At 43.9% G+C, this 25,045-nt stretch overlaps 1 protein-coding gene across 5 annotated transcripts in view; it reads right to left on the bottom strand.

Annotated features, from left to right (window-relative positions):
* Positions 1 to 25,045, bottom strand: part of SAMD4A (sterile alpha motif domain containing 4A) — a 227,871-nt gene that overhangs the window by 92,717 nt on the left and 110,109 nt on the right. The window contains exon 1 of one of the 5 annotated variants that reach the window (XM_037731572.1): positions 14,916 to 15,127. The exons of the other annotated variants lie outside the window; for them this stretch is intronic. The gene's annotated coding sequence lies outside the window, so the exon portion shown is untranslated. Of the gene's footprint in view, positions 1 to 14,915; positions 15,128 to 25,045 lie in introns of those variants that run through there. 5 annotated transcript variants of the gene reach the window in all.

The raw sequence follows: 25,045 nt of genomic DNA, 5'->3' as shown, positions 1-25,045 counted from the left end.
AAAAAAAAAAAAAAAAAAAAGAAAGAAAAGAGAAGAAAAAGAAAAAGAACATACACCATTCACAGTGGTGTGCAACTATCACTACCATTCACCTCTAGAACGCTTTCATCTTCTCAAGCTGAAACTCTAATTACCCTAGGTACCACAGAGAAGTAGAATCATCCAGTATTTGTCCTTTTGTGACCACCTTACTTCACTGAGCATAATGTCCTCGAGTTTCAAGCTATGGGAAGATTTGCTTTTAACACACTCAGAAGGATCCTTTCTGTCCCCTCTCACTCAAAATGCGAACAATGCACTTTGCCTCGATTAACCTTCGAGAGCTAGCTTGCCTTGGGACTGATAGTCACAGGCTCTGGGCCAGAGGAAAGCAAGCTCATTTTCAGAGAAGTCATTCCTGACAGATGGAGATCTCAACACTGGCCCACAGATGACCCTACAAGGGTGAGGGCTGGGCAGTCCTGCTGGCTTTTATGGCATATCTGGAGGCCTGGAAGGGGTTTCTGGAATTTAGCAGAAGGGTTTAGCAATTCTAGCTAGGTGCAAACATAACAAAAACAAGCCCAATGATCACTGTTGACCATAAACTACAAATGCATCAGCCTGTACTGCAACGCCTGTCAAGACCACAGGAAAGAATATTTTAAGAAAAATGCCAGCAAAAAAAGAGGCCTGGTATATAATGAAAGAGCATGAGCTTTGGAGTCAGGCAAAGTTGGGCACAAATCCCAGATCTGCCACTTAATTTGTGGTAGAACCTTGGTAAGTTATTTAACTTCTCTGAGCCCCAACCACCTTATCAAGAGTGATACAAATAGCATCTGCCCCTCCATGTGCTGTCAGATTAAATAATGCAAAGTAGCAAAAGGGCTGGTCAAGTACTTGATGATGGAGGTAATTCCTTCCGCTTGTCTCTGCATAGTTGGGCTCATGTTAGAGCAATGTCGGTGGTTTGGGATACCAAGTTTTAAAAAATAATATAGAGAAACCAGAGATGACCCAAGAGAAGTCATTAAAAATGATCAAGGAGGTAGAAAGTCAAAGGGTGAAAAGAAAATGGGTTTACTGTGCTTAAAACAATATGAAGAGATGCTTGACTCACTTCAAGTAGGGATTTCATAAGGAGATGCCGAAGAGTCAACTATTTGAAGTAGAAGTCTCCAAACTGAAGCAGGAAAGATTAAGACAGGACGCGGAGAACAGAACTGCCAGAATAATCAAAGACGCAGAGTAACCAAGGAAGGCTTTAGAATCTCTGCCCTGCGGGTCTGAACAACAGAGTGAAATAATGTTGAGAACTGTCCAACAGTAATAAAACATAAGCCACACAGGGGATTTTAAACTTTCTGGTAGCCATATTAAAGAAGGGACAAATAAGTGATGTGAGTTTTAGTGATATATTTTAAACAAATATATCAAAATATTATCACTTCATTATCAGTCATTAATTTCATAAAATTACTAATGAGCCATTTTTTCCTTTTTTCAGAATTAAGTCTTAAAAATCTTTTAAAAGCCTTAAAATGTCCGTGTATTTTATCACGGACAGCACATCTCAACTTGGACCAGCCACAGCTGAACAGCTTAGAAGCCTTACGTGGCTAGTGGCTACTGAGCTGATGAGCACAGGGCGGGAGACATTCAGCTGGAGAAGGCAGGCGGGAGGGCACAGATGACCTCAGCAGGTCCCTCCCAGCTCCCTGACTCTATATTTAGCTAATTGCCACCTGACACAAGACAAGTCTCACACATTCCACTAGGTATAGCCTCCCTTTTTAAGTAGCGCTGAGAGGCGAAGAAAATTCCAATTCTAACTTTCTCATCAATTAATCTTCAGCAAATACCAGGCATGTTTTAAATGATGAATGTGCTTAGCATGAAGATAAACTCTATTCATTAAGCCCAAGAGGTGCTGGAAAGAAGCAAAAGGGGCCAAGAGGGAAAAGGGGCTATGTTGTAAGCCTACCGTAATCAGAGGTGGCTAGCATACACCCGTGAAAATGTACATTTAAAGATAAAATTGGGAATGACTTCTAATAAAAAATTCATGAGGCTGAGGAACTCCCTAGCTTTCTGCTATGTCATTTCCCTGTTTGGATATTCTACCCTTCCACAAAAGGTCAGCCTTAAAAAAAAAAAAAATCAGCAACAAAAACAAAATGTAAATAGGAGTCAGAGTACAAACTAAACATGCTATCTCCACGTAACTGCTCTCTGCCACGGATTAACCTGGGATTCAGAGGAGGAACAAGTGCAGCAAAGAGGAAGGAAAATGAGAGGCCACTGGCCCCCGTCCTTTGGATGGTGGGACCAGGAAGACAGGCATGGCTTTTGTTTACTACCACGGGGAACGTGGAACTCAGATTGCTGTCTGAGGGCTAACTACACCTACTGGATCAAACTATTTCTGCTACCACTCCAGCTGCCACCGCTGAGAGCCAACAGTATTGAATGTTTTCGAAGTGCCAGGCACTCTTCTAAGCCCTGTGCATTTAATTACTCACTTAATCCTCCCAAGAAGCTTATGAGGTAGGTCCTATTACTAGCCTTCTTTTACAGATGAAGGCACAGGGGCACAGATGGGGCAAGTTACTTGTCCCCGGCCCCTTGCTAGTGAAGTGGCAGAAGTGAGGTAGGCAAATTCGATATAAGATACATAATGGCTCTCCTGCTACAAAAGCCTGGCCATAGGCCAAATATGTTGATATTTATAATATAATTAGATGTTCTATAATTATATATGATATAGAATTAGACATAACATGCATGTAAGTATGCAATAGTTATAAACATTATATAAATGTATTAATAGAGGCCATGAGTTATCAGAGGAGTTGGCGAGCAGCAGAAGTATAATAAAAAGGAGTTGCAGAGACAATGGAAGTCATACCTATTGTGGTTTAAAATATGTTAACTATTTATTTGACACACCTCTCTTTGAAAGGTGTGGCCTAATTCCCTTCCTTTTCAGTGCAGGTTGGACTCAGTGAGTCACGTGCAGTAAGTAGAAGGTAGGGGAAATGGCGGCATGCGACTTTACGGATTAGGTTATAAAAGGCACTGCAGCCTCACCTTGCTGTCTCCAAGTACTCACTCTGGGGAAAGCCAGCTGCCAGGTTGTGACAGTATGCAAGCAACCCAGTGGGGAGGTCCTTGTGGTGAGGAACTGAGGCCTTGTGCCAACACCCAACATCAAGTTGCCAGCCATATGACGGAACCATCTTGGAAGCAGATCTCCTAGCCCAGGTAAGCCTTTGGATGAGTGTAGCCCAGATATCATTTTGAGGAATCCTAAGCCAGAATCTCTCATTTTTCTGATCCACAGAAACTCTGTAACATGTTTATTATTTTAAGCTGCTGAGTTAATTTATACACTATCCAGCCGCCCCTCTAGGTAAAAGAAAGTTTTAGCCACTGGTTTTGAGTAGATCAGCCTTTCTGGCAAAGCCATTCCAATTCTGGCATGGACCCATGAAGTTCCTGTTGCCATTAAACATTCCCCTCCCTCTGCCTCCCCTGTCCTGATTATCCACTCACCAAACAACCTCTGGACCATGATTTAGCTCCCCAGGTACTTTCAGGGAGAGAATGAACTGATCATAGAGACCTGAGGTATTTCCAAAATCTGTGATGATTTTTCAGGGCAACTAAATACATAGTTCCTGATTATGATTTGGCTTCCTGTGGAGGCCTGCTGACAGGGAGAATGTGTGCTGATTATGTGGACTTTGAGTACGTCTGGTCTCTCTGATGATGGCTCCTCGTGGCAAATTAAGAAGCCAGCATTGCAGTGTCTACCTCCCTGCTTTCTAGTTAGCATGAGTCAGTCTCTCGAGAGAGCATCCCCAGCGTGCTGACAAGCATGGACATCTCCACCTTCAAATGGAAGCCAGACCCTACATGCAGTGACTTGGTTGCACTGGCTAGGTCCTGTCCAGCTGCCCACTGGCCTTTGTGGCATCCACATTACCTTCTAGACAGCAAAGAATCTTTGCTGAGATTTGTATTTAACTGGTTCTCCTCCCTGGAGAAGATGCAGGAATCCTCAGAATTTTCAATTAATTGATCACTTCTGAGATCCAGGCTCTACAATGACTCACCCCAATGTCACCTGATTCAGTACATGGTGGAAACTGAAGTGCAAGAACTTCGAGGTTTGATGATGTCAGCTCATAATTATTATATTTGTGGAATATTTTGTTATTTCTCTGTATAAGGGGCAGATATGTAATAGTTTGCTGGATGTTTTATGCTGATAAAAGTTAATGATTTATAATTTGTATACCAGTGACATAGGAGTAGTAAAAAAAAAAAATTAAAAAGGCTATAATTGAAGACCATGAGGATTAGGAAACTGTCCCAGTGATTCTCGGAGTGACAAACAGTGTATTTAAATACCAAGTCTGGTATTATTACTATACAATGGTATGTCAATGTTTAAGGGCTCTAGTTGTTAGTAAATTACCCTTAAATTGCTATTTTATTATACCCTCGTTTTCAGTTTAATAACGTTTACCATAAAAGGGTTTCTCACAAGCACATTTAGGCAATTTGCTCATGCAAGAAATGGCTAGAAATTAAATGCATACACACAAGAAGTACTGGTGAAATAAATGTGCTAAAAGGCAGGAATACTGGTGGGTTTTACATGGTCAAAGGCTCTCTGGAAGACGTTACAAAGTCAATCCTAGAAGCATCATGTACTAAAGCCTTCTAAATACAGTGCAACTCTGCACAACTTAAAAGTGGGTAACAGCACACACCATGTATCTCTTTGGTAGGGATGTGAGCTGAGCCAGGGCACCTGAAAATCAGAGAAAAAATGGCAAATACCAACGTGGCAAATGGTGGGATTCTTGTGTTGGCACCTGCAGTTGAATTTGTCTCCCAAGGTACCCTCTTGAGCCAGAGGTGACCAGAGAAGAATCTTCATAATTTGGTGGGAGGCCTGCTAGCTGTGTGGATTAGACCAGATGTGATGGGGAACCCAGTCTGGAGTTATGAGCCCTTATGGATGGAAGTGGTGCTTTGAACAGGTACAAAGAATTGAAAAGACAGGTCATTTCTGGCTTCCAAGGTGGCCTCCGCTGATCCTAGACTATTGGTATTCACCTATATGCTTTCCTCCCACACTCAGTAAGAGCTGGTCTATGTGACCAAGAGAGTGCAGTGGAGGCGTCCTGACATTAGGTCATAAAAAGCATTGCAGCTTCTCCCTTGCTGTCTTGGTTCACTTGTTCTGGGGGAAGCCAGTCACACCAATTACGAAGATGCTCAGGCAGCCCAGAGAGAGACCTGTATGGGAAAGAGTTCAGGCCTCCTGCTGACAGCCAGAACCAACTTGCCAGCCATGTGAGTGAGCTTGGAAGTGGTGCCTCCAGGTCTAGTTTATTTCTTGACTGTAGCTTTGTTGGAGACCTTGAGCCAGAGCTACCCAGACTGTTCTAAATTGCTGACCCTCAGAAAACTGAGATATAAATGTTTTTTTTTTTTTTTTTTTTTTTTTTTTTTTTTTTTTTTTTTTTTTTTTTTTTTTTTTTTTTTTTTTTTTTTTTTTTTTGAGATGGAGTTTCACTTGTTACCCAGGCTGGAGTGCAATGGCACAAACTCGGCTCACTGCAACCTCCGCCTCCTGGGTTCAAGCAATTCTCCTACCTCAGCCTCCCGAGTAGCTGGGACTACAGGCATGCGTGACCATGCCCAGCTAATTTTTTTGTATTTTTAGTAGAGACGGGGTTTCACCATGTTGACCAGGATGGTCTCGATCTCTTGACCTCGTAATCCATCCGCCTCGGCCTCCTAAAGTGCTGGGATTATAGGCATGAGCCACCGTGCCCAGCCTGTTGTTATCTTAAGTCATTAAGTTTTTGGGTAGTTTGTTACACAGCACCTTAAATAATACAGAGAGCATTTGGTTACTTGGTAAAAGTCACTTCAATATGCTCCTGCCTCTTGGATTCACTAGAAAAGGCAGAGATCTACATAGCGGACTCTATCAACCACTATGACCATTCTAGTCTTTTCCAACAGCAGGAAGGTCATCAGGTGCCGGTCATTCAAAGGCACCTGACCATACTCAAAAGGTAAGAGCCAGGCACCTCTACCCCCAGCACATACTTCCAATGAGCCCTTTAACCTCTCCTGAGTAGAGATCTGGTCATCTCTTCCCTGAAGACTTTCCATCTGTAGTTACTTCCTCCCCAGGTACCGGCATGGCTGGGTGCTCCAGGAGTCCTCCTTTACTCCTTCAGGACCCAGGCCAGCTGGGAACTATTCCTGAGATCTCAGCCAAGGACTCAACTTAGGGTTAGGATTCACCTTCAGGGTTCTGACCTCCTCCTGGCCATGACCAGTCAGGAGGTCTGAGGCTGCCCATTCCCAGAGGGCACAAAAACCAGGCCAGCTCCCCCAGCCACCTGCCTTGGTTCTGACCCCTGGCCTATGAGTATGCAGACAACTCTCACATTTGTATTTCCAGCTGAGCCCCAGATTCACTTTCCAAATGCATCCCCTACAGGCCCACTCAGATGATCTCAACATGTCCATAACCCAACTTGTGCTCTTGCTCTCACCACGTCTGCTCCTTTGTTCTTCTTTCCTATCTCCGCAGATGGCTTTCCATCTTTCCAATTGCTCAGGTCAAAACCTTGGAGTATCCTTGACTCCCTTCTCTCATATCCTGTATCTAACGTCTCCATAATTCCTAAGGGCTGAATCTTCAAAATACATCTGGAATGTGACTACCTCTCACCGTGTTTTGGCCTCTCTCCACCCTCTCCAGCAGTCTATTATCAACCGTAACAATCATTTCTAAAAGAAGGATCTTTGCAAACTAGAAGGTAGATCATGTCACTCTCCTGATCAAACATGTCAACGGCTTTCCATCTCAGAGTAAAAGCCAAAGTCCTTCTGATGGCCTGATAGTCCCTCTATGATCAGCCTCTGCCCTTACTACTGATCCTTTCTTATTTCAGTCAATCCTGGCTGCCGGGATGTGCCTTCAACATGTCAGTGGTGTGCCTGTCTCAGAACCTTCGCACTTGCTATTTTCTCTGCCTGGAACACTTTTTCCCCACACCCATATTTAGCCTTTCAGTTCTGTCTTTGCTCAAATGTCACCTTCCTAGTGAGACCTTATCCGTCCACACCGTTTTAAACTGCCCACCTCACTCCCTCACCTTACACTCCCTCATTCCTAGGTCATGCTTTGCTTTTTCCATAGTGCTTACCACCACATGACCTGCTGTACAGCATGCTTATTTCTGGTCCCTCTCCATTAGAATGCTAGCTCCATGAGGGTAATGAGGGTGTCTCCATTTTTTCATGCATTAATATTTCCTTATTAATTACTGTTGTTTTTGTTTTTTGAGACAGGGTCTTGCTCTGTTGCCCAGGCTGTAGAGCAGTGGCACAATCATGGCTCACTGCAACCTCAACCTCTTGGCTTCAAGCCATCCTCCCACCCCAGCATGCTGAGTAGTTCAGATCACAGGTATGCACTGCCACACCTGGCTAATTTTTGTATTTTCTGTAGAGGTGGAGTCTTGCTTTGTTGCCCAGGTTGGTCTCAAATGATCCTCCTGCCTCAGCCTCCCAAAGTACAAGGATTACAGGCATGAGCCACTGCGTCCAGCCTAATTATGTTTTTTTAATAGCTATATATAATTGTTCCCTGTCCTTTTGTTTGATAGTGTTTTAATAGCCTTTTGGATTTCTCTAAAATGTTAGGTATTTCCTAGAAGTTTTCTTTAAATGAACGCTTAAGACAGAATGGATGACCTATAAACAATAGTAGGTACCACTGTCACACACAAACTGTTCAGTCACCTCTTTCTCATTCAGCTCTGCTGTTTTCTGATTATTTTTAGCTTTGCCATCAAATAAAAACAGGAACATGGAAAAGAGGGAAATAAAATGATTACCTCAATTTTCAGAATCTTTACCACCTCCCCCTTTTCAATATTCTGTTTAAGATGGAAAACTTCCCCATTGTTTTTTGCTAGAAAACAAAAGCAAAATGAGTGCTTTTTGTGATTGTAACTGACACCAATTAAAGTAATCTTCATGAAAAAGGGTTGAGAGGCTGAGACAGCAGAATGAAATGTATTTAATACAACTCTTGCAAACATCTGTTGAAGAAGGAAAGAAAAGCAGTGTCAACAGGGTTAAGACTGTTATATGTCTGGTTTTTTTTTTGGCACGATGTGATTATGTTTTAATAAAACCTCATAGGAAGGGGTCTCCTAAGAGTTATATAAATTAGAGGTGAAAAAAATGTTACCTCACTTGACAAATACAAGACACATTCTTGTAAACCACTCTTGACTAGTTTTTTAACTCCAAAAACCCCTCAGAGGAGAGGCTGTAAATGTTCTAAACACAGGAAGCTTTCCCACTCTCTAATCTTCAGTGCCGCCCTCACACTCCCAGACCACCTCTGCCAAAACCCCACCCACCACAGAGAGACTCTCCAATAGTATCTTCAAATAATGAATTAGCGATCCTGACGCCGACCTTGCAAAGGAGAAAAGTGTGCTTTCTACTTCTACGTTTAGATTTAGGCCTTGTTCCACAAAAGGCTATAGACTTCTGAGTCCCCAAATCAGCACACCATTGTCCATGTAGCCTAACTGCAAGAATATTTAACAAACAACTCCAAGGTCAGCGTCCTTGGCAATGTCCAAACAGTCAACAGAGGAGTATCTTGGGAGGAGTATCAACAGATCGAATCACAAAAGAATAGTTCATGCCTAATCCAGTGGAGCACACTGAACAACAGCCATGCCACACAACAGGTTTATACACCTCGGGAAGTCTGGGACGGGCCGGAGTGCACACGTCCCACCCCTGACACCACAGAGCCATTCTACGTCTTTACATGCCTCTGAAATGAGAAGTCACTGGGTCCCATGCTTTCTAAAATAATCAAGTTGCTCAACAACCTATAGACAAAATTTCCCAACTCAAGAGCTGGGATCCAAAGTGTAAGTGTGAATGTAAGAGCCCTGTGGTGTGGTGGGTAACCATGTAAACATTGTCACCAAGGAACAGCATGCAGATATTCCCGAAATATACATGTTAGCAATGTTGATAGTAAAATGTATGTATCACTCAGCGAGGTATGAAATATGAAATACTTACAGCACAAGTCATTCAATGGGAGAGAGAAGGAACAACTTTGTGTAGGCAGGATAATCGAGTCCACAGTCACAATTTAACTGGTACTCTTTTTGGAAAGAAAGGCCTAGCTAACTGTATAAGTACAGAGGGCGATGACCCTGGCACATACTCAGTCCTGCTCTCCTGTCCTCCCCGGGCACGGCCCTGTAGAGGGAGCTAGAGGCACACCTCCCTTCCTGCTTCGCCTCCACTGCCAGCCAACGCTGGGAATTTCTGCAATGGTAAGCAGTAAAAGGCAGCAAATTTTCACCTGTTACTTGTGCGCCAAACTCATCTTCAGGTTAGTAGGTCTACTGATGGAACCCGAATAAGATTTTTCAGATTTTTTTTTTTTTTTTTTGAGAAGGGAAGCTACTTTTTCATTGCTGAAGTCCTTGGGCAGCGGGTAAGGAGAAAAGGTAGGAAGGACGACGGTGAAGAACGCAGTTCTCTAAATAGGAGTGAGAATGGCTGAGGCCATTTCTCTCCTTCTGGGCATCCTGCCGTGAAATTGAGTAGACATAGGGCTCAGTGGCTGGATCAGAACCCGGAGGACTGATCAGATGAGGGCCCTTGGCTTTAGCCGAATCGGTGGGGATGCTACAGAAGGGGACAAAAGCTCAGGGCTCACAGGGATAATGTCATCGAACAAGGGCCTCATCCTTCCCAGGCTGCAAGCATACTGCCATCTAGAATTCTACAACAAAGGCAGGCACTGAAGAAAAAAAACAGCGAGAGCGCTCAGGCGGGGGAAGGTAAGCGGGAGGAGAAAGGCCTGGTAGGACCAAGAGGAGCAGACACAGAGGTAGAGTTGAGGACAGGTTCAAGCCTTGTCTACAGACCCACACAGCCCAGTGCAGGCAGGCCCACCTTGTATGGCTGAGAAGCAGGAGAGAGGACAAACCTGGCAGGAAGAAGGAGCTCCTTCCTGGAAACCTTCTAAACTCTATGGAGGCAGGGAGGAGGCAGCACGGGGCCCCTACATCCAGGTGGTTTGGAAACTAACCATTGTCCGCCCTCCCTCAACTCTACCCTAGGCACACGGTCCAGTGAGGAGAAAGACAAAGCTAACCTCTAGCCACATGGGTTCTGAGCCGGGAGTGACAGCAGTGGCCTACTGTGTTGTTTTAATCTAGCTTCATGCCATCATCTTTGGAGGTGGTTGTGTTTATTAATCCATCAGATACTCATCTTTGGTTCCTATCAATGTATATGGCTTGGTGCTAGGATCTGTCCTTTAAAATGGCATTTGTGGTATCAGAGATAATCATAGGGAAGGTTTTGTGCCCAAAGAAACGTCTGTACCACAGAGAACTTGGGGAGAATCAGACCAGCACGATAGAGAAATACCTGGAGAAGGGCTCCATTTCTAGAACCAACAGGCAACACTGTAAGGAGTAGAATCCATCTTCTAAAGTACTCCTAGGCCCTCCAGACAGCACCCAACACATTATTTGGCAGGAAAAAAAAAAAAAAGAGCTTAGTCTACTATCACAATACCAGTGGAGACTTAACCTCCATCTCTTTGAATCTCAAAAGAGATCAGTATCATTTATCATTGAATACTCCCTGCTGTAGATCTGTCCTGGACACATCTGAACCCTCCCCCTCCACCCCATCATCATCTGTGATCTCGTTTAAGAATCTTCCTCTCTCCCCAAATGCCATTTACCGCTCGGGCCCTCGCTGCCTTTTCTGTCACAACTGAGCTCAATGACTTACACATCTGTATGACACCCCCTCCCTTCATCCCTCCTTGAGGGTGGGGACAGTCCTTCCACTTCCGTGTCGCCTACTCCCTCGCCCAGGTCAGTGCTGATCACACAGCCTTGCCAGACCAACCTGGTCAAAAAAAGATACATGTACATTTTCTTTACGGCTGATGACATGGGACATCTGTTCTTCCTCAGCTTTGTCTGTCTCTCTGATAAGTATCAACAGCAGGAATCTCTGGACCAGGGCAAGAATGGTGAGGGGACACGGAGGCTCCAGCAGGAGGGGAGGGCAGGCCTCTCTTCACTGATGATGCCCCTAGCGTCTTCCCATCAACACCTCTCCCTTGGCCTACAGCAGGTCACATGCCCAATGTCTCCCTGCCGAGAGCCCCCTCCTCTTGCCTCTACTCAGATGCAAACACAGGTAGGGTAGCCTATTCACCCAGAGACTCGGAGTCCAAGGTGCTGGTTGTTAGTACCTAAGATGGGCTCAGTTGTCTTGAGGGCACCTTTCTAAGGTATTCACTCCCAAGAACTGTAGGAGTATCAGGTGCTCTAAGTGACTCGGGAAAAACAGAAAGACAATACAGCAGGCGGAATGAGAGCACACACGCTAGTCATGCTGTCTGGGCTTCCATTGAGTGAGCTGTGTGAACTTGGGCAATTCACTTAACCACTCTGTGCTTCCGTTCCTCCATCTGGAAAACGGGCTACCTCCTAAGATTGGCGGTAACTGAATTATTTAATCTTGGTAAAGCATGGGACCATCATCTGCCCCACGGTGAGTACTATGTAGTTGTTAGCTGCTCACCAACAATCTAAGGGACCAGGATCATGCTCCATGGGGCTATCTCCTTCAGGATGGGGCAGGGGAGGGACGCCCAAAAGCCCTAAGACACTGGTTCACAAAGTGTGGAGGAGGGGCCTGCCAGAAAAATTGTTAGAAATACAACTTCTGGGACCCCTTCTTTAGATCTACTGAATCAGAAACTGTGTTTAACAAGCTCCCAGATGATTCTGATCCAGGGTCAAGTTTGAGAACCCAAGAAAATCATACCCTCTAATTTATGGCATTTGGAGCATCTGGGAAGGCTGACGTGAAACCAGGTGGGAAACATGATTTCTTACCAGGAGAAGGGCCAGGAGGAAGCGGTTCAAAGAGTGGCAAGAACCTATTTTTAGAGGAAGTTGTTGGATTTTTTTTAAGTCAACAATAAATAAGCAAAATGTCATAATATTTCTAAGATAGGGCTGATCTCTCAAGTTTTCTATTCATAGCAATCTAGCCAGTTAAAAGCAGCAATCGCTGCATCTAAGGATAGACAGGGAAGCCACGATTTGGCCCATTTGGGTTTAAAGAGTGCCATAAGAATAAACAAAGTCTGGCCAAGCCTGTGCTGGCTCATGAATCAAACGAAGGTGAGAACTTCAGTTTTAAAGCATCTTTACCACAGGCTCACACCCTCACAAACCACCCCCACACAATCCCCGGAGATCTGTGCTGCTCCGAGGAGGAGAGTTGAGATACGTCTGCGGAAGCCTGGGCGTCACAGCCAGTACGTTACCTCTAAACCGCCGCTCCGGAGAGCCGTCTGGAGAAGTTTGGTAGCAACTCACTGGTCTGACGATGAACCACAGGACATGCGTTAACAGGAGCAAAATTCTCTGGATTAGGGGACCATAATATTTCGCTGAGTTTGGGGGTGAGGGCACAGCTGCTGTCCAGGTTATATGGAGCTGAGCACACTACAGTTGAACCAGGTGCTAGGTGAAAAATTTGTGAGTTGGTGGAATGATCACATAAGAGATTGCTCCATCTCTTCCCTCTCCACTCTGTCCTTCTCCTTTTCTTCCCTCCTCTGGTGTCTACTGGGCACAGCTCGTCACTATTGAGTGTCTGGCTGGGTATTGTGATGTCAGAGGCATCAGCCACAGAGGGCGATGCCTGAGACAGGACAGCAGCCCAGCTCCGTTCAGGGACACGAGGCCCTGATTTGAGCTCCTGTGATATCACACTCCCTCCAGTTATCTGATAACATCTTACATCGGAAACATTTCTTGAGGCCCTTACCCTTTCCCCAAATCAATATGGCACTTAGGGGACACCAAGGGACAGAGAAACTTGCCCCCAACCACGCAGTAATGCCCTGGTGCCACCATGAATGGTGCTGGAGCTTCCTGACCCCTTGTCCAGGGGACCTGGCTGCCTTTTATAGAAAGTTTCCACACACCTTCTATTCCTAACCTCGATCACAAGCATTGCCGGCCCAGATGCTTCAGCAGCACCAGCAGACTCTGTGTCACCGGCTTAGTAACATACCCCATTTAGGAGCATGAGCACAACTTGTTTGCACTGGGAATGAATTAACTGAATTCTAGATATTCTCTTTTGGCTGCCTTTTGTTTTGTTTTGTTTTTATTTCAAACACAGCTAACTCATCAGGGATCAAGAAAGCCAACTTTGATTTTTCAAGGGAAATCAGCAGCTGACCACACACCAGCCCCTTCCTGGTCCTCCCCAAGATGCTGAGAACATCCAAAGTCTGCAGTTTGGAGGAAGGAAGAGATACTTGGTTCATAACTGCCTGTGGAGGGGCAGGACGCATCTTTTCTTGTACTTATTTTGCAAGATGACATTAAGCAGAACAGTGCTGAGAAAATAGAAGATAATCTAAAAAAACAAAGGTCATCACTTCTTTATATAATGTGAGAAGTTAGCTGAATGTCCTTGAGGCCTAAAACGGGTAGAGCCTTTGGAGGAGAAGGGAGCAAGCCCCTTGGAGTCAGACAGGTGAAGAAGGGCAGATGTATAACCCTTATCACAGGGCCAGCTCCACGAATCACTGCACAGATCCCACTGCCAAAATCAAACCCCTGAAAGTACAAAGACTGGAAGAACTGGCTCATTTATCAAACAACTGATGGGCCAGGGTAGGGAGCAACTCCCAGCCAATAAGGTGACTTAGTTTTTCAAAATGACATAAATACATTTCAACTGTGTAGTAAATAAAACAAAATTTCATTGTAAAAGGGCCCCAACCGTCCCCCATGTGATCTGCCTCTGCTGCCTCCTCATGTGACTGGCCTCCCAATTTAGCGCGTAACCAACTCTCAATGACCTGTAATAACACTATTCCCAAATTAGAGCTCTCAATTTGACTTGGCTTTGGTCCCTCCCTCAAAGCAAAATAAAGCATCCGTTTTCTTTTTTTCACATTCATAATACTCTCCTTTTGAGTTGCCAACTCAAACCCTGTTTCAGTCAGATTGAGCCCTTCCTCTATTTTTTTTTTTTTTCTGGTTAGCCAAAGAGCCCGATGGAAAAACACCAAGAGACAAAAACAAAAACAAAATCAGACAAAAATTCCAAGTAAGTGACATTCAGCTGGAAAAGCTATGATTCACATGCAAATAAAAATCTCCCTGAATTCACTGTTATATGACGCAAGCCCCTGGCTTCGACATAAAAAGGGCAGAATGAAATCACCCACAATTAAACTTGCTCTGGAATACTGGAATTCTCTGGCTAGGCCTTCCCAACTAATGATAAGAAAACCCCTAACTGTAGCAGAATTAAGTTTATTTTGTTGGGAGCCAGGGCATCCCCACCTCAGCCGACATTCACTCCTGAAACTTCCCAACCCAGCAAACTCGTCTTCACCCACCCCTCACCTGCATTCAGTGCAACCTGCATGGAGACAGGGCTCAGGTCCCCTAAGGGGCATCCCTTCCTTCCAGGCAGACATGAGGGATTTGTGCTGAGAAAACTAGACTCACCAGCCTCCCCCCAGGAAGCCAGAGTACAAGAAAGCTTTCTCTGGAGCTCTGGAAGATCTCCCTGAGACTACATAGGATCTTTGTACGAGCTTCACATCAGCATCAGTATCTGATCTCAAGCCCAGGCTGGAGATAGTTTAGCAAGTAACCTCTCCTGACTGGCAGATAATTTACTACTCCACTCCCCTCTTCTCTCCCTCAGGAAACTGAAGCTGATCTGACACCACTTTCTTTTTCTCCAGATGTTACCCTTAGGATGCATACCTCAATCTGCCTGAAAATCATAGAATCCTGGAGATGGAAGTGACCTCAGAGATTTCCTTGTTCTGCCTGTTCTGGTTTTAAGTGTTCTCACCACACACAACTGCCAACCATGGGGAGCCTTTCCACCTTTCCACCATTGAAGAGAGCTGGGGTTACTGAAGCCACAATCAGCTTCTCTGCAACTTCTAACCATTTGGCTAAGATCCGTTTTTCTGAAACCACAAAGAAAAAAATCTATGAACAAGTACTAGCACACCAATGTTCATAATAGCATTCTTCACAAGTCATAAGGTGGAAGCAACCCAAACCTCCAACAGTCTGAATAGGTAAACAACATGTGGAATATATACCGAATGGAATCCTCTTCAGCCTTAACAAGGAAGGAAATTCTGACACATGCTATAACATAGATGGATCTCAAGGACACTGTGCTAAGTTAATTAAGCTAGACACAAAAGGACAAATACTGTATGATTCCACTTGTATGAGGTCCCTTGAGTAGTCAGAAAGCAGAATGGTGGCTGCCAGGAGCTGCGAGGCAGGAAGAAGGGGGAGTTATTGTTTAATAACATCCTATTTGGAATTATGATAAAGTTCTAGAAGCGGATAGCTGTGATGGTCACACAACATTGTGAATGTAATTAATGCCACAGAACTGTATACTTAAAAATGGTTAAAATGGCAGATTTTATGTTATGTATATTTTACCATGATAAAAACAAATACAAAAAGACAATCCACTTTCCCTCTAGGGGAAGACAGCCATTCATCTAAATCCTTTTTAGGCTAACAGTCCCAAGCTTTTTCTAATAATCTTTGGGCGGTGTGATTTCCAGGCCCCTGCAGCTTCCTGGCCACCCTTCATACTTCTTTGAAAACCTGGTACCCAGAACTGAATGGTGGATTGCACTCAGCTTCTCCTCCCAGGTCCTGCCCTGAGGCACCCCGCTTAACCCCCAAGTCAAATGTGGCACAGAGCAGGCCTGCAGCCTGACTGCTCTGGCTACCAGGGCAAATGCCCAGGTCTGGAATAAAAAGCATGTGGCCCCCCTGCTACCCTGATGCTGCTCCATTCCCAGACAAAATGTGGGCAGCTGCAGCTGAGAAGTGAAATTGGCAACAGCCTCGGGGGGAGGGGGCAGCACTCAGTTGAACACAATTCAGCCTTTCCATAGATTTCCTGTTTCTCGGGGGTGTCTGGCCAATGGAAACAGGGCAGGCCCTCGGGGATGCCTCTCATCGGCAACCCATCACAAATCTGTACCCCCCTTCATGGTGTGGTGTGCAGGGCAGGGATGGGAGGCGCAGCTAGATGTGTGCAGCCCAGCCTCAGCCACCCCTGTTGGGCATCACAATGGGTTCACCCGCCTCAGTCCATCTGGAAAAGGTTTGAGAGCTTGAGGCAGGAAAGTTCGCTTTTGCATTTTAAAGTGTGTTGAAACCGAGTAGCCTGGGTGTTGGTCTCATTCCACAAGTGAGTAATCCATTTCCTGAAAGTAAGCTGCTCCCCCTTCGGAAGTGGCCCAGTGATTTGGGGGTGCTGTTAGAGGTGTCACTAACTCGGTAAATATTTATTGGCACGAGCATGCAGCTTTTCTAGGAATGTCGGTTAATTTGCTAAACTAATGTCTTTTAGGTAGCACCCTTGAACAAAATTAATTCCTTTCCGATGGGTGAGCAATTTATGCCTGGGACAGGGCACCAGAGGGGGAGTGTGTTTCACTTACTAGTTGGAATAACCACAAATAAATTAAAACCAGGCCTGACTTTAAAATCTCTGCCTTCTTCCTCTTCTTGACTCCTGATTTTCTATTAATATCTGAGCCAGTAATGGGTTGACTTTGGAAAACTCTTTTCTATGGCAATATTTTGCTGGGAGTTTGAAACGATGGGGTTTGAAAACTCCCTTTCCTGAGTCTTTTGGCTTTTGGGATCCTATATGTATGATCACATACATCTACCCCTCACTAAGACTGTGCCCACCTGGATCTGTCTGGAGACATGCCTCCTGTTCTCCTGCGGAGAGCAATTTAGACTTTAATCACCTGGATTGAAAAAGGCTTTTGCCTTGAAGAATAAAATTTTTTTTTTTTTTTTTATGGCTCAAATGATCACTTTAAAATCCATTTAAAATGACACCTTCTCCTCCTCCTTCATGAGACAGGTGGTCCTCAGGAAGGAATCTACATCTTCTGATCCAAACTATGGAGATAGAGGAGTCTATGCGGAGCTCTCCCAGGAAGGGGATCAGTTTGTGTGTATGGAGGTTCTGATGTAGGAATGTATCAACCTCAGGACCGATTCTCCATGAAGTATCATGGATAGTTATAGATCTGATAGAAAAAATGTCATTCTAGACTCCTGATCGCATGACCAGCGTTCTTCCTCAAACTTTGTTGGAACTAGCCCTTTTAGTGATGATCTTAGAAATCCTATGTGACTGTGTTTGGCTCCAGGCATCACTGCCATCCACTTGGGTCTTCTGAGACAGAAACGAGAGTATTCACAACTCTTACTAACCCTGGCATGCTCCTGTGCCTCAGGCACTATCCTGCCTCACAGTGGCTCACACCTGCATTTTCAGCCATCCCTACTAGGATCATCCTGAGATCCAATGCCACCCTCTATTCCAACCCCTTCAGGAACCCTTCAGGGGTACCTGGGAAGGAGATGACGGCCCTCCCTTGGTATCCTGCACACTTGTAGAGAATGGAGCCTGAGCCCATGAAGCCCAGAGTGCCAGTATATACTCTGTCCCTCAAGAACCAGGCAGGGCACCCTTGGGGCACACAGCTTCCCAGGGAGGGTTCCCTCCAGCAGCACGTCACGGAAGCACTGCACAGCAGCCAGCAATGGGAGAGAACAATATGCTGGCTGCAGTGAACACAGGATTGGCTATTCAGATACCAGCAGCACCAAAACCAGTGTTTGTCCTTGTTCATTCATTTCGTTTCTTTCAGCAGGCCTCTGCATATAGCATTGCGTAAGCATAAGTCACTGAATGCCTGAAAAACAGAGCTGGCCTATGTTGATAGTGTAGGAATTTGGCCTCTACTTCCTTTTACACATTAATTTGATACATGTTTATCTTCCATTGCATTATCTTTTTACTGTTTTGAGGACACAGCCATAGTGAGAGTGCAGATCCAGAACAGAACACCCTGGAGACTGGATTATGTGCTCAGAAACTCCCCTCTTACATACTTTTTGGAACAAGCTGAGGTATGTACGCCTAAGTAAATGCTTCAAATACAGTATAGACAAGGATCAGCAAGCATGATTATCAACAGGGTTTTTAGGAGCTGGGAAATGTCAGATTCACAAAACGAGCTTTCAATGGGATATAGGCAAAGAGGGACACTGACTGAGAGTTTGGGATCCAGATGGGGTGGTGTGTTTGTCACGTGGCTACCATTGGTACCAGTGCTCAACTGCCACAAGGTAACCCCCTTATTATTCTGTGACCGCCTCCTACATAGGCATGGCTCAGGGAAGATAGAAAGGCAACAGAGGAGTGAAAATGGAATGAAACAGTAGAGACAGGAGGCCAGCATGGAACCCAGCAAGCTCTGGCTACTTCTGCTGCTTTTTGAGTCCGGGGAATATGACTTATGGACTCTTCCCCTATAAACTCATACCCCAAGATCCTTCTCCAAATACAGCAGACTCCGCACAACCCCAGACATTAAAGGCCACATTGTGGGATGAGAACAGGGGCTTATTCTTCACCCAGAGATTCCTGAGTCACACACTGCTTTAATGAAATCCCCATCTCAGGCACATGTTCATAATATTCATCCTTACACTCTGTAAGGCCAGTCCTGGTCCCATGTACTGCATGTTATAATAGCGTAACTATTTTGTAGTCTGTCTTCAATGGCTCTGCATTTCCTTCTAAAGTGGGATATTGCAGCAGTCATAAATCTTTCCATCCTCCCAAGCAGTGGTCTGTCACAGCTTACTTACACTGCTTATCTTTTGGGAGAGTTCCAACTCTTACTTTGTTTAAACTTAAGCCCTGCTAAACTCATCTCCCTGCATAGATTGCATTTTGGGCTCTATCAAAAAACTAATTAAAATAAAAAAGTTTTCTAAAAGGCAGGGCATGGTGGCTTCTACCTGTAATCCCAGTACTTTAGGAAGCCAAGGTGGGAGGATCACTTAAGCCCAGGAGTTTGAGACCAGCCTGGGCAACACAGGGAGACCCTGTCTCTATAGAAAATATGAAAAATTAGCTGGGCATAGTAGTGCATGCCTGTAATCCCACTTACTCAGGAGGCCAAGGTGGGAGAATTGCTTAAGCCAGGGAGTTCGAGGCTGCTGTGAGCCATGATCACGCCATTGTACTCCAGCCTGGGCGACACAGCAAGTCCCCATCTCCAAAAAGAAAATAAAGTAAAATAATCAGTGTCTCATGAGCATAATGATCAATAAATACATACACAATCACATTTACCTACTTAGTCTCTGCTTTCGTGTCTGATTTGTTAGTATCTATCCTCTGTGGAGTACTTTTCTAAAAAAGCTTGCAAAATCTCTTTCTAAACGTTACCACATCTCAAATGCAAGGCAAGTGGGACTGTGGTGAGGAAACTGAGGCTCCTCGTGCTGAAGTGACACATGGTGGTTGGGGGGTTGGGGGATTGGGGGGGTCTTTCTGCAGCCTAACTCCAGTTTCCCAGCCCAACAGCTGGTCCCCCGCCAGCTCACTGCTGAGGCTAAGCTGATGCTTGCTGGAAGAGAGGTCTGCACCGTGAAGCCTGACAGTTTCACTTCTGTTCTTGGTTCTCTTACAAAAAAATCTAAACCTTGACAGACATTAGAAATTTAATAACAGTTTAAGAGCAAATCCCAGCATGTCTCCAAAGCAATACAGAATCAAATTCTGAAAGCAAATAAGATATTGCTTTATTCTTCTCTCTCTGGCTCCGCTGGCAGGGTGGGAGTGAATTGGGTGTGTCGGGCGAGGGGAGAAGAGACTCCAGAACATACCATTATGATTATCTAACAATAACAACACTCTTACTGGCAGTGTCCTCTGAAAAGATTAACAACATGAGGTTTCTTTTACTCTACATGGCAACAAGCTTCTGAAGAAAATAAAGTAAAAATATAAACTGCTTTATTAACTACCAGTGATGCTGGTTACTTTAAGCTTTCTTAAAACCTTAACATTATAAACAGGAATGTGCTGGAAGTTTCTTGATCTTGTTTCAACTAATAGTCACTTTTCAATTTTTCAGAAGAGGATATTTAACAAATATGACCAAGTTTAAGTAATTTAAATTTCATTGATTTTCTTTTGAAACAAACATATCAAAAAGTAATGACACAGGGAAAGAAGAGCCCCAATACCCACATTGCAACCCTCAACATTATCTACTCACAGTCCAGAAACGTACGCAGTCTGTCTTTCAGTAACAGACCTGAAATTACACCATATTGGCAAGAAGCAACTCCACAGCAGATGCATTAAAAAATGAGTGGCAATTAAGGACCAATTCACCATGCATTGTTTCAATAATTTTTATTTTCTGAGCAGTGATTTTTTTTTTTTCAAATAAAAAATCTGGCAGTTGTATTAAAACCAGTACTGTTAATTTTCATGTGTATAGTTCTTAATCTACAACTATATGAAGCCTAAGAAAAGATTTCTGTATGAAGAAAAATGCAGTGACCTCAGGCAAGCCTGTGAGATTTTCCAACAGACACAACAAGGGTATAAATGGTGGGGGGAATTGGGCATGAGCCACCCAAGGTCTGAAGATAAGGGAGTGTGGCCCCATAGGACTGTGAGCACACATGCTCCATCTTTTCTTGATGCACACACCTATCCCACCATCATTTTGTTTCCAAATCCTCGAGGTCACTATCCCAATATGTCCTATCTTAAGCCCAGATGGAATCCTCTTGTTAACTCTTGAAGACTCTCAAACAGAAGCATTATTCTGTGCACATTCTGAAATGAATTTGATGAGCAGAGAGAAGGGTTACCATGCAGAGACCATGAATGCAAAAAGGTCAGTTCAGAGCTGTCTCCCAACTTCAGATGGGACCTCAGGGACACAGCACTAGGTTCTAACTCTGGGAATGTGATCCTTATGCCTCAGTTTCCTCATATTACAAAATACATATGATGCTCTTCTATCACCTGCCACTTCCAAACAATGACATGGAAAACAATGGTCTGTGCATCTAGAGACTTAGCACTGGTATAATGATAGGCATCCACTTTGGATGACCTCGTCTAAAGACTTTCACTCTTATAAACTAAGATCTCCACTCCCATGCAGGCCTCAGGGCAGCCACGGAAATTTGGTCTTTGCCTGGCATCCCAAATCATCTGGAAAGGGAAGAACGTGCTTACACGTTCTTGGCTGCAGATTGATATTTTTAGAAAAGACCAGGCTGTTTTTCATATAATTCATTTCTCATAATATTAGCACTTGTGTTTTAAGAGCACATAGCAAGGAGCTATTGTTAGAGAAGCCAGAATCAGAATAAAGTGGCTGAGTGATAAGGGATATTGTTCATGCTCTTCTTTTGCTTCTGAATGTTTACTTTTTAGCAGCTCCAGAATATTCTTGGTCCAGTGCATTGTAAACACATTAGAATCACCCAAAACAACTTTAAATATGTGACCTCCTGCCCCAGTCTTCAAAAATGATAGAAAAAACCAGCTTATTTGTGAGTTTCCCCAAAGTCCTACTAGTCTGTCACACACAAAAGCCAAATCTGCGTCAATAAAACCTAAGTGTTGGAACTATCTGTCTTCCTTGTTTTCTCCACAATCTCCCTGCTGCCTATCTCTTGGCTGTTACTATTTTTAAATCTTACACAGCACAGAGAAAGGGGAATGGCATTTGAATGAAGTTGGGAGACAAGGCTGAGGCTTGAAAGTAGCATAAAAGGCTGGGATTATGCAGGGTTTTACTTATCCATGCTTTCCCTAAAGATCAGATATTCCATACCCTCCCTGCTCAACCTACACACACACACACACACACACACACACACACACACACACACACACACACACACACACGTAAATGGTGATTACACATTGGTACTGCAGAAAACAACAGAATTAATTAGGAAGGTCACTTTTAAATTCTCCTCCTTTCTCCCCTGAGGCAGGTCATAAAACTTTCATTCTAGAGGTACTCTCCCTATACCTGGAGGAAAGGAACACCCTTATTTTTAGAGACACAGAGATGCCAAGAAGAATCTGAACAAACAGGCCTTGCTAAGTTCCTCTCAGTTTATTACCATTAGATCACATCCTTTTGTCTTACAATCATACTTCTGCACCACAACTGTGCATTCTTTATCAAACCTAAGCATAAAAAGATGCAGATTTCTCTGTTTCTTTGGTTCTTCTTTCTGAAGCCTCCCATGTCATGTAAAACTTATATTTAAATCAATTTGTATGCTTCTCTTGTGAAAAATTTGTCTTTTGCTGTAGGAGCCTCAGCCATGAACCTAGTGATGGGAAAGCAAGATATTTCTTTTCCTTTATGACTGATAGACAGACAGACATACAGAAAGAATGAATGCAAATTGCTGAAGGACATTAGAGGCTATTTAGAAAGCATTCAGATACCAGTTGTAAACCCTGAAAGACTAATTCAATAGACAAAAATGCCCTTTTAACCAAACAATTCCAACATAGGAGGAATTTCCCTCTTTCACCAAAGCCAAATATTTTACTATGCTTTATAAGACTAATTAAAACAATATTGTGGTATTTGAGCATGTGTGGGTTATGGAAAGGAACAATCCACCCCACAAAAATCTTCATTTCATCAAGCAAACACTGCATCGATGGTGAGAGTTATGCAGGATCCTCGGAGACTTTTGCTTTGTTTCATTAACATTCACATATCCACTTGGTAAGAACTGTAGCTTGGAACTACGATTTCCATTACAAAGCCTCTGAAATGCCAGGAATGAGTCATGGCATTGTGCAGCCTGGGCAGTGCACTGATTTTCTCCATTAACCAGGCGTACATTCTGACAACTTCCAGGAGAAAAGCTGAATGAGTCAGTTTCAGGAATAAACCACATTAGAATACTATGTGCGTGGAGGAGTTAGGGTAATGGGGATCGGTTTTTGTTGTTTTGTGCTTTTTAAATAGGAATATTCATAAAATGCTTTTCTCTGAAGATAGCAAAATTACATAGATCCGTTCAACTGTAAGGATTCTAACACCAAGACCAATTTGGTTGGCCAAACATTACCAAGTGTAGTAAAACTGCTAGGATCAAAAATAGCTTTTCAAGGACAGTTCCACAGCCCCCTTCACACACAGAACACCACCTCTGAACTAATTCCAAACACCTTCTCCTTTCCTGATTTTCTTCTTCGGGTGTCTTACACCACCTGACTCTCACAGAGAAATGGGAAGTCAGGAGATAACAAGTTAGACAACTAAACGGGGAAACACATGGCCAGAATTCAGGCAGAGCATGTGCCGTGTTTCAGCAGGAACAACAAACCTGACTATAAAAATGGATCTCTGGCTTCAGTGGGAAGCCAAATGCATGATGCAAGGCTCTAGACGGCGGGGATCTCTTTTGCATCTCATCATGTTCCCTGCTGCCATTTTGGTTTTGGAAATGGGAGTCCAAATCTCTTTAACCCTACACTTCCTTGAGAATTGCTTATTGTGTTTAGGAGATGAAAGCCTCAAGCATTGTCATCCTGGACCACCTAATAAATAAAAGAGTCAGCAAAACTGGAAGCCTAGCAATTTCCTGGCAAGATGGAAAGAGTGAAAGTACTAAAAGCAGGCTGGGCACGGTGGCTCACACCTGTAATCCCAGCACTTTGGGAGGCCACAGAGGGCAAACCACCTGAGGTCAGGAGTTTGAAACCAGCCTGGCCAACATGGTATAACCCTGTCCCTACAAGAAATACAAAAAATTAGCTGGGTGTGGTGGCTCGTGCCTGTAGTCCCAGCTACTCCAGAGGCTGAGGCAGGAGAATTGCTTGAACTTGGGAGGCGGAGGTTACAGTGAGCCAAGACAGACTGCACCACTGCACTCCAGCCTGGGTGATAGAGCAAGACTCTGTCTTAAAAAAAAAGAAAGAAAGAAAAAGAAAAAAAATGAAAAAGAAAATACTGAAAGCATCAGATGGTTAATATCTTTTTGGAACTTCTGATCTTGTTTGAAACCTATACTATACGATGATTTGAAAACTGAGCACAACCATGAAAAATGGAGATATCTGAATATGCCAAAGGCACTTTTAATACCAAAATGAGAGGGTAAGCGCCGAGGGTGACTGTCAGGAGCTAGTATATCTCGGATCTAACGTGGAGCTGCCGTGGTATTGAGGGTCCCCCGTGTACAGGGTCATACTCGCTTGCTCTCCATCTTTCCGAGCATTGAGCCGTGGCCTTGCTTTTTCTTTTTTTGGATTTGGCCTCTGATGTTTAGGCACGAGTCAGCATACACAGATGAATAGATTAACTGAGCTAATTTAAGGGAGCCCTCCCATGGAAGGATTCTTTTTTAGCCTTCTATATTTAGGTTAAGGTTTGTGCCTGTGCAAGACACTTAGAAGAACTGAGTTTTCCAAACCTTAAGAGCAAGAACTCTCTACCATGAGACCTTCCTAACAAACTACTCACTCGTGCATGGGAACTCTGATGTCCCTATAACCACAGAGTACTACAACAGGCCGATTAAGGAAACCTCATTTGTACTGCAGGGTGACTCTTGCCTGACTTTCAAAAATGTGATGAGCACATACCGTGTTGGTATCCAGGCTGGTGAATATCCCTATCTGGTGAAACTTGATAAAACTTAATTTGATATGACAACTCTATTGAATTGTCACCAGAAGTAATCATTTCAATTAAATCATACAGTTCCTAAATCTCACATTTAGGAACAAATGAAAGACTTTGAAGCTCTCCACTGCTGAAACATTGGTTCCCATGTTCTTATACTATTGCTTAGTCAGACCTAAAGAATGGCTAAGGAGTGAGTTTAAAGTTTGACCCTCAACGAAAAATTTCAAAGGTTCTGTGACTTGTTGGTCATAAAATAAGCTACTCTCCATGGTAGGGGATTCTCTGCCTTTTTTTTTTTTTTTTTTTTTTTTTTTTTTTTTTTTTTTT

Source organism: Cebus imitator, unplaced genomic scaffold (genome assembly GCF_001604975.1).
Source record: "Cebus imitator isolate Cc_AM_T3 unplaced genomic scaffold, Cebus_imitator-1.0 Scaffold407, whole genome shotgun sequence".
In the NCBI taxonomy this organism is placed as follows: Eukaryota; Metazoa; Chordata; class Mammalia; order Primates; family Cebidae; genus Cebus; species Cebus imitator.
The sequence above is the reverse complement of the archived record's forward strand: the minus strand, read 5'-3'. Positions and strand labels throughout refer to the sequence as shown.